The sequence below is a fragment of the Miscanthus floridulus genome, chromosome 19 (assembly GCF_019320115.1).
Source record: "Miscanthus floridulus cultivar M001 chromosome 19, ASM1932011v1, whole genome shotgun sequence".
Classification (NCBI taxonomy): Eukaryota; Viridiplantae; Streptophyta; class Magnoliopsida; order Poales; family Poaceae; genus Miscanthus; species Miscanthus floridulus.
Genome location: NC_089598.1, coordinates 39,347,552 through 39,358,222, shown reverse-complemented (window position 1 = coordinate 39,358,222; position 10,671 = coordinate 39,347,552).

Below are 10,671 nucleotides of genomic sequence, written 5' to 3'. Positions count from 1 at the left end.
CGGGATGATACACTTTCTTGATGAATTCGGCCACCAAAAGCTTCGCGATCTCCTTGTCGATGGCCTACGCTTCTCCTCATCGAAGCGACATAGGTGCTGCTTTACTGGCTTAGAGCCTGGCCTAATCTTCAAGGTGTGCTCGGTGACTTCCCATGAAATGTCTAGCATGTATGAGGGTTTCCACACAAAGACATCTCTGTTGGCACGGAGGAAGTTGAAGAGCGTGCTTTCCTATTTGGAGGAAAGCGTGGTGCCGATGCGCACCACTTTGTCCTCAGAGTTGCTGGAGTCTATGAGGACCTCCTTGATGCCCTCCGTCGGCTCAAAAGATCCGGTCGACCGCTTGGAGTTGGGTGCTTCCTCGATGGTCCCCTCCTTGATGACTGCGAGCTCCTCACAGGCGATAATCTCTGAGGTGTGCTCACAGCACTCAATTTCGCACTCATAGACGCGCTGGAAGGAGGTGCCAATGGTGATGACCCATGTGTGCCTGGCATCTTGAGCTTCAAGTAAGTGTAGTTAGGGATAGCCATGAACTTCACGTAGCATGATCATCCCAGGATGGCATGGTAGGTTTCATGGAACCCGACCACCTCAAAGGTGAGGGTCTCCATCCTATAGTTGGCTAGATCCCTGAAGGTGATAGGCAGGTCGATCTGCCTGAGTGGTATGGCTTGTTTCCATGGCACGATGCCATGGAAAGGCTCCCTAGTTGGTTGGACAAAAGACCGGTCGATGCCCATGGCATCAAGCATCTCTACGTACATCATATGTAGGCTGCTACCCCCATCCATCAGCACCTTGGTGAGCCACTTTGTGTCAACGATCGGGTCGACCATGAGTGGGTACCTTCCCAGCTGTAGGGTGCTCTCTGGGTGGTCAGATCGATCAAAGATGATGGCACTCTCCGACCACCGTAGGAAAGACGGCATGGCTAGATCAGCCACGTAGACCTCGCAATGCGTGAGCTTTAAGCGGCGCTTGGAGTCATAAGCCTCCACCCCACCATAGATCATGAGGCATCCATCTGGTGTTAGGAAGCTACCATCCTTCCCCTCGGTGTCATCCACCACCAACTCAGGCTTCCTCCCCTGGTCCCCCTTTTTGGAGCCACCGAATAGCAAACGTTTCATGAGTGCGTAGTCCTTGTACAAGTGCTTAACAGGGAAGGCATGGTTCGGGCATGGCCCCTCGAGTAGCTTCTCGAAGTGGTCGAGAGCACCCTCGATGGGTGCCCGACCGCCTTTTCGCTCGGTAGCGGCCACGAGCGAGCCCCCGTGTTGCTGTTTGTTCTTCTTCTTGTTCAGGCGGTCGGTGGTGCCCTCGTCGGCATCCTCGTCCCGCTTTGCTTTGCCCTTGGGGCGGTCGAAAATCACTTCGACCGCCTTCTTGGCTAAAGCGTGGCTGGTCGTGATGTTGAGGAGCTCCTTGATGGTTCAAGGCTCTTGCATCCCAGCTTGTGGACCAGGGACTCATAGGTGGTCCCAGACAGAAAGGCTCCAATGACGTCGGCGTCGGTGACAATGGATAACTTGTTGCATTGCCTAGAGAAGCGTTGGATGTACTCATAGACAGTTTCCTTGGACTTCTTTTGGCAATTCTTTAGATCCTAGGGGTTCCCAGGGCGTGTGTAGGTGCCTTAGAAATTTCCCACAAAGATCTCCTTTAGGTTCATCTAGCTTTGAATCCGGTTGGGCGGAAGGTGCTCCAGCCATGTTCATGCTGAATTGGCCAGGAACAAGAGGAGATTGTGGATAATGAAGTGATCACTATCCATACCGTCGGCTTAACAAGCAAGCCGGTAATCCTTGAGCCACAGGCCAGGGTTCATTTCTCCAGAGTATTTCAAGATGTTGGTCGGTGGTCAATACCGCGACAGGAAAGCCACGTTGAGGATGTGCCGGCCAAAAACCTAGGGCCCCGATAGATTGGGGCTTGGGCTCTGGTCCTCGCCGCTATCATAGCGTCTGCCACGACGAGGGTGGTAGCCACGACTAGCCTCCTCTCTCTTGTCCCCTATCCGCGCCTACGGGTGTCTAGGGTGTTACGTGCATCATAGTTGGGGCCGAGACGCTCTTGCACTGAGACCATGGCAAGCCCCTGTCATCGTGTGGTTCCTGGTGGATAGATACATCCTATCCATGTCATCCCGAAGACACATGCTAACTTGTATCAAGCTCGCATCGCCGGGACAGTGAGCTTTCCGCCTACTGCACTGCCGCATGCTCAAGTAGCGTGCAGATCTCACAATGGGCCCGACAATCTTCATGTGTCACGAGCTCCAAGATCCCTCAAAGCAAGGCCACCGCGATAGCTATGTTCTGGCTTGCACGGGCGAAGTGTGGGAGGCCTCTGTCGTCCTCGATGATCCTCTAGTTTACATCGGGGGTGATGGTGCGTGCACGGCCATCGTCTACACGGTGTTCGATCTCACGCTCGAGCTCCACACGCTCCTGCTCTACCTAGAGTCGTGCATCCTCGATCTCCTTATGACGTGCCGTCTGCTGCTCCACCTGCAGGCGAGGCAAGGCCCCCTCATCTCCCTCAACATCATCATCGAGGTCACTCGTAGGAGTAGCCCCTCCCTCGTGGATGCTTTCAACGCGCCCCTCAGGGGTGCCTGCCATGAAGCATTCTCGCGAGGGGTGATGGCTTCCCCTACTGGCGTTAGAGTTAGTGATCATCTCTGAATCTCCCATGAGAAGGACGTGGAAAGATTCCACGACATAGTCCATCATACCCACAAATTCATCGTCCGTGGGGGACGGCTACATGCGCTGCGCCGTGAGGTGACCAATGGTCCTTGCGGCATTGCGCAGCCCGAATGGGAATGCTGTCGAGGCGCTCCGGTGAGGTATTCTGGGGAGACGGGTTCCCCTACGGCAAGCTGCGTCATGACATTGGCGAACGAGAAGGTGAGGCAACACAGGTCCTCTCAGGACGGTCGGGGTCCTAGGAAGGCGTCGAGCTAGCGCTCCAGCCTCCCATAATCGAAGCTGAGAAGCTGGTCGCTCTTGTGGGCATGGGCCTCCGGGGTCGTGTAGCTGCAGCTCCTCGAGGGTCTCGACGGTTGCATCGAGACCGGTGGAGCGAAGAAGTTGGACGGGGATGGGAGCCCGCACCAGCTCTCCCTTCGCGGTGACGAAGAAATCCAGGCTCTCAAAGCGCACGTGCGCGCCTGGGACCTAGCTGATGCCATGGCCAGCCATCCGTGGCCTGTTGTGGATGACACGGAGCCCGCGCCCTTGGGGTCGGGCGAGACGGATCCTGTACCTTCGGGGTCTGACGAGACCAAAATACGCTTTTGACCATCCGGACGAGTTAGCGTTCGCGACCATCAACTTCCTTCTTCCAGGTATGACTAATGCTGATACCCAACAAAAATGTAATGTAACTTCTAAATTTGCTTTGAATTAACCTACTAATACGAAAGATAATACAAAGTAACCATATAATTTGTACATCTAAGTTACCACCCTTGTTGTTATAAAAGATAAACAAAAACATCCCATGAATCTGTCTAAATACCAATATAAGTTATTATGAAAATAATTAGATAACCATTAAGTGCTATATATATTTCTAAATTGCATATTTCTACCATTATTGAATTTAAAGCACCATAATGCTATCCACTACCATGTAGATTAAGTAAACTTGTATGCACTAGGAAAAATATTTATTTTAATTTACTAAGAATTGAAGAAATGTAACATTAACAAACCATATGTCAAGGGAACTAATAATTTATTTTAAATTATTTTAATTCTCCATAGCAATATGTTTTGTAAGTATGTTGTTACTTTAGATAAGTTTATATATTTTGAATAAACATTATATCATATCGGTATAGATAATTTAATTCAAGCACTATATTTTTGAATAAATTCAATATCTTGGTACTATTTGCAGGCTGAAACGACTGTTTGTGGCAATGTAGCAATTAAGAGAGTAGTCTAGGACCTAAAATCTGTTTTCTCAATAAAATATAAATCAAAAAGATACAATTAACACTATGGTCTAAACTTAACATGTGTAGATAAAAAAATTAAAACAACTAATAATATAAAAAGTTGAAAGTCAATTTATTCATTCATGATTTCATAAAAATGGATGCAGCAAGAGCTAATACTAGTACTTATCCACGATGCGCAAACAAGAAATTAATTGGCACAGATTTATGGACACATTAACGGTGTTTTGGAAGAACGTCACCAGAGAAGCGTCACAAGTTACAAGATTTATTGTAGGGAGATAAGATTTTAATAAAATGCTTATTTAAAACCTACATAGGCGCAATACAAAGAGATGATGGAAGAGATCAGGGGCGGAACCAATGGTGGGGCGGGGGGGGGGGGGGGGGGGGGGGGGGGCTCAAGCCCCCCCTACCCATACCGAAACAGTGGAACCTCCTGTGGAGCCCCCATGAATTTTTAGGTAAAGTTCTATAGTGTAGGTGGGCTGAGACTTAAGATCGAGCAGCAGTGTTGTTCAGCCCCCCCTCAAATATTTCCTGGATCCGCCGCTGGAAGAGATTATAAATTTATAAGTGGTAAATTTAACACAACTGGATAAGGATTAAAGAGTAAATTAACTAGAGATAATCCTTTTTTCTGGGTAGTAGATTTATTTAAGAAACTTCTAATAATTATGTGACTAAGATATTTCTTTTTTATATATAGCAGTAACTAAGAGATTTTATTGGCTAGTGCATACAATATGCGTGTACACATTTTTTTTTGCGACGAAAGAAGAATTATATATTAGATAATAGCTTGGTACATCAACAAGTTACGAGCACTCTGGATTACACAAATATCTAAAAACTGATTTTCATCTAAATTGTACCCATACCGTGACTGTGAATAGCTCCGGACGAGGAAGAGATTACTAATTGTATCTGAGAAAAGGGGCATAATGGCTCTCCTGTCCCCTCCCCCCTCCCCCGGCTCTCCTCCACCCCCCCCTCACCGACGATGAAGCCCTCTGATCGCTGTCGTCGTCCATGGCCGGCCTCTTGGATTTGTGCTTTGATCCAGGGGCTGACTTCGCTAGGCTGGTGTCCTAGCGTTTTAGGCGCTGGGTGAGCGCCCCCCCCCCCCCCCCCCCCCCCCCTCCCAATCCGCATCAGTGTTTCTCCTTGTTGCTAGCTTTGGGCGATCTGCCGTTCGACTGAATGAAGACTCAGTTGCCCTTCTCCTTCAAGCCTCTGTTGGAGGTACTGCTAAGGATTTCAATGTTGTTCACCTCTCTGGATGGATGTTTCGATCCTCAGTCTCTTGCAAAGAAGTTGGATTTATGATCTACAAGCTGAAAAGTTTCTCTTGCAAGCAATTTGCCATCCATTTTTTCCTTTGGTGAGGCGGTGGCCCAAATTGGCGCCGTGATCATGCTCTCTTGTGTTTAGAACAGGAGGCGGAATGGACCACAGTTGGTTCTAAAGCTAAATCCAAAAACAGTTACGTGGAAGTCGTTCGTTCTTCCCCTCCTGTTTTGAGCAAAGCTTGCCCCTCAGTTCATCGGAAACCAGTGTTCCTCCGTCTTCATTATCCGCATGACTATCAGAAAAACTTTGTCAAGAGCCCTCAATCTTTTCTCAAAGATTCTCGTTCTACTTCCTGGATCCCTGGTGCATCGTGGCCCTGGACAAGGTTGTTCTTCGCTGGCTGCCGAAAAAACTGGCTTTGAAGCCAGCCATAACTCAGGCGAAGTTAACGCCTGATCCGGCGCCTCCGCCCTTTTCAAATTCAAATCCTGTGAATGGGCCGCCCAAGAACCAGAGTCAAGTGCGCTCGGCCCACAACCCCTCTGCCATTTGGTGTCCCAAGTGCCTGGGCCCGGGCCACACTAGGAAAGACTGCACCAATTTGGTAAGGTGCAAGAGCTGCTATAATTATAATTATGGGCATGTTTCCTCCGCCCGCCTCTCCAAGGCCCATCATCAGCGACGTTTTCGGCCTATTTCCATCTGGGAAGTTGAAGGGACAAAGGTCATGCCTATCTAGGATCTATTGGTTGGGTTTTTTATTTTGGCTTTTGGCTCCAAAAATCAAAAGCTTAATCAAAGGGGCTGCTTTTTCAAGTGGGTTTTTCAGAAGCAGCTGTTTTTCCGTAGTATAATTTTAAAAGTTGGTTTGATCCTGCTTTTGGCTTTCTGTTTTTTGAAATTGGTGGAATAAAAAGTTTTTCCATAGTTGTTTCAAGAGAGATAAAGATAGAAGGTATATTTTATACTTGTTTAACCAAACAACTTTCAGTTTTTTTACAGCTCACAACCCACAACAGCTTTTCCACAACTCACAGCCCACAGCAGCTTTTTCCTACAACCAACCACAGTTCAATCAAGCACACCCTTATTCTGACGGTGCTGCCTCTCACAGCTGTTCCGCCCCAGCTTCACCGTCTACCACTTCGCCCCCCCCCCCCCCCCCCCCCCCCCCCCCCCCCCCGCCACCCCCACACCCACACACACCCCACAGTGCAAAATCACAAATTCATCGCTCCAATGGCGAACTGGGCCGTCGATCCGCGCCCACACGTGCCCCGCGGCTTCACCCTGCAAGACCCGGTGTCCCGTCTGCCGCTCCGACATGAGGTGTACGTGGCTGGCTGCTACAGCTTGCTCAATGAAGACCTGGCGATCGTGAAGCTGCAGCCACCAGTCCACAAGGACGACTTCGCAAGTCTGGACTCCGCTCTCCGTGCATTCTTTGAGGAGATGCATCAGGTGCGTGTAGCAGAGATTCAACCCTGCCCCTCGGTGACACCTATGTTCGTTTCAACACTGCTTTAGAGCGCGAGAAGTTCCTTGGGACAGTCTTTAGTTTTGGCAACTACTCAATGACTGATCAAACATGATGAGGGTGACAATGTGCACAGCTATGATTTAGATCGTGAGGCCTGGGTCATGTTAGTTGGGTTCCCAAAGGATTTGAAAAATGGGCCAATTATTGCTAGAGCTGTTTTAGGGTTTGGGATTCTTGTGTATTGGCATGAGTCGAACAATCTAGCTAGGGTCGTTGCTAAGGTGTATCTAAATGACAATGCAAAAATTCCATACTCAGTCAAGATCACCTTGCCTTGCTATGTGCTGAAAACTAAGTGTCTTTGCACCCAGAGATGAAGAAGGTTTTGCCACTGTAGGTCCTCTACACCCGATCCCACCTCAGCCCCCTCGTTGGGCTGGTTCAGATCATCTAGAAAGCTCGGAGACTACCCCGGTGGTGTCCAATATGTTGCCTCTGCCATGCAGGTTGACAGTGCCGGGCATAGCAGGTGGGAGGAACAGTTGTCCCCCATGGACCCTGTGCTAGAAACAACTGAAGTTCAGAAAGGTAAACAGATTGCTGCTAAAAGTTCAGTGCAAACAGTTAAGATCAGAGGACACAGTGCTGCAGTGAATGCACCAATGCAAACTCTTAGATCAGTCATCATTCGACCCTCTGCTCCTAGAAATCCTGTTAGCCACGCAGAGGAAGCCTCCAGGAGCAAACCCAGTCCGGCCTAGCTCGGCCCAGAAGACAAGCTCGGCCCAGCAAACGTGTGAGCGGTCTTGAGTGGGTTCAGTATATGTATATGTGATGTTGCCTGGAGAGGGCATGAACCATTTGTAACCAAACTGAAACTCTAAATTGAATCATTCGTTGTTCCCCGTCGCTAATCCTTTCCTCCCCTCCAAGTTTCCTAGTTGTTCTTCCCCTTTTAATAGTTGTTGCTAACATTCTAGCATCAGACTTCGCGATCCTGTCCGATTCCTTCCCCCTACGGCTTCCAGTTCATCCTAGATCCCGCCAGCCACCACCACTATACACGTTTTCAGCGATCTCAGGGAGCAATGGAACCTAACATGAAGATGCTGTTCGACGAGCTCGCTCAGCTCAATTGCCGCTTCAACGAGCAGGATGAGCGTTGGACCAGGCGCTTCACCGGCCTAGAGCAGAGCATCTCCGAGCACTCGACAGCGACCGTTCGCCGCATCAACGCGCTGGAGGCCTCGCTCCTCCACCGTCAATGACCTCTCTCGATGCGTGGCTGACCTCGAGTCGGCGCCTGCGGATCCACAGCCCCTCGCCGCCACAACCCGCATCACCATGCTTGAAGCGAACTACGCCGACCGCGACACGGAGTTCAACAAACGCCTCGCCAACCTCAAAGCTCTTCGTCACGTCACCGCCTCGGACAAGCCAGACAACCATATGGCGACACTGGAGGCTGCAGCGGCAGACTATACCGCGTGGCGCCTGGGAGTGGACAAGCTGCTCGACGACATCTGTATCTTGGTGCAGAAGCTGGAGAAGGCCCGTGCGCGCTACATGTTCGATGAATTGCCGCAGCTGACTAGGCCACTGCTCCTGCCATGGCGGCCGCGCAGCACGCTGTCGGAATCACCGCCGAACTGCCCGTGATGGGGCACCACGTTGATATGACTACACGGGATTTGGGATCCGGGGTCGTCATGACCTGGATCCCCGTCCCGGCCAATGGTACGTTGTTGGTTCCTAAAACCCCTGTTCTTCATTCACAGGCTCAATTACATGGTCATGCACCTGTTTTTCCTCGACCTCCTCCACCACCATTACCAATTCCACCTGACCCTTTTCGCCCTACCCACCCACAAGCCTTCTTCAGTTTTCAGCCACCCCTACATCCACCCTTGCCTGATCCCCATCGGCTGAGCAACCCCACTAGAAAACTTCCTAGGGTCCCATTCCCTAGGTTTGATGGTGACAATCCCTGTCGTTGGCGTACTCGTGCTAAAAAGTACTTCAAGATGTACTTCGTGGAACCATCTCTTTGGATCATTATCTCTGAAATGCATTTCGATGGTGCTGCATTGTGGTACCCGTCTATTGAGTCCCAGATTCCTGACTGGTCATGGGATGATTTCTGTGCTCACATTCATGACCGCTTTGATCGCGATAGGCACGAGTCCTTGATTCACCAATTGTTCCATGTTAAACAAACTACATCAGTCTCTGATTACCTTTCCCGCTTCACTGAGCTCATGGATCAGTTGAAGTCCTATTCTCCTAAGCATGACTAGCTTTATTTCACCATGCGTTTTATTGATGGATTGCGACCTGATATTAAATCGGTCGTGCTTGTTCAGCGTCCCAAGGATTTGGATACTGCTGCTACCTTGGCTTTATTGTAGGAAGAAGTGGCATCTGCTTCCCCATCGAAGCCGCCTCGAGCTGGTGATTGGCATACTGGTCGTTTTGCCCAAGCCAAAAGGCCATTTGCCTTTCCTGCTCCCCCCTCGACAGGACAAAGCTCTTTCGGATGCTGAGGCTCGGGAGTCTTCTTCCTCTACGACCGATTCCAAGCTTGCGGCCATCAAGTCATATAGTAAGGCTCTTGGGCTCTACTATAAGTGTGGTGCTAAATGGTCCAAGGATCATAAATGTACTCTAGAGGTTTTGCTGGCCGTTGAAGCTGTTTGGGACTCTTTTAGGGATTCAGATGCTGTTTCAGAAGTCAATGATACAATATCTGCTGAGCCTGCACAGTTGTTCATGGCTCTGTCCAAGGCTGCTATTGGTGCTTCTTCCTCTGTTCGAGCTATTCGGCTGCATAGTGTGGTTCACGGTCACTCAGTCTTAGTTCTTGTGGACTCAGGCAGTTCTGCATCTTTTATTAGCTCAGCTCTTGTATCTAAACTTAACGGTATCTCATCTACTCCTACACATAGTGAGGTTTGGGTTGCCGGTAGTGGTATTTTGCTTAGCCCAGCCATTTGCCATTAGCTTTCTTGGTCTGTTGGTGATTGTACATTTCAGACTGATTTTCGGATTCTACCGTTGAGTTCTTATGACCTTATTATTGGTATGGACTAGCTTGAGTCTTTGAGCTCGATGCAGATACATTGGCAGCAAAAGTGGCTTATGATTCCATATCAGGGGCAGTGGGTTTTCTTACAAGGTCTCGATGCTGAGTTACCTGATAAGCTGATGCTTCAAGTCTGTCAATTGTCTGATGTCACTAATGAACAGTCCAGCTCGTCTGTTATACATCCATTGGTGTAGTCATTATTGGATTAGTTTCCTACAGTTTTGGCAATGCCTACCGAACTGCCTCCCTCCCGGTCTTGTAATCATTCTATTCCCTTGATTCCGGGAGCGCAGCCGGTGTTTATTCGCCCATATCGGTATCCTCTAAAACTAAAGGATGAGATTGAAGCTCAAGTCAAGGAAATGTTGGCCCAAGGATTGATTCGGCCTAGTACTAGCCCATTTTCATCACCTGTATTGCTGGTAAAGAAGAAGGATGGCTCATACCGTTTCTGTGTTGACTTTCGTCAGTTGAATGCAATCACTGCCAAGTCAAAATATCCTATGCCTATTTTTTATCAGCTAGTGGATGAGCTTGCACATGCCAGTTGGTTCTCTACTCTCGATCTTAGAGCAGGTTTTCATCAGATCTTGTTGCAGCCGGGAGAAGAACCAAAGACTGTGTTTCAAACTCAGGTGGGGCAGTACAAGTTTTAGGTCATGGCCTTTGGCCTCACTGGTGTGCCAGGAACTCTCCAGGGGGCGATGAATTCTACTCTTGCCCCTGGCTTGCACAAATTTGTGGTGGTATTCTTCGATGATATCCTTGTCTACAGCTGGACATTTGAAGAGCATCTTGATCATTTAACTCAAGTGTTCCAGTGGCTGGCAAAAGATTAGT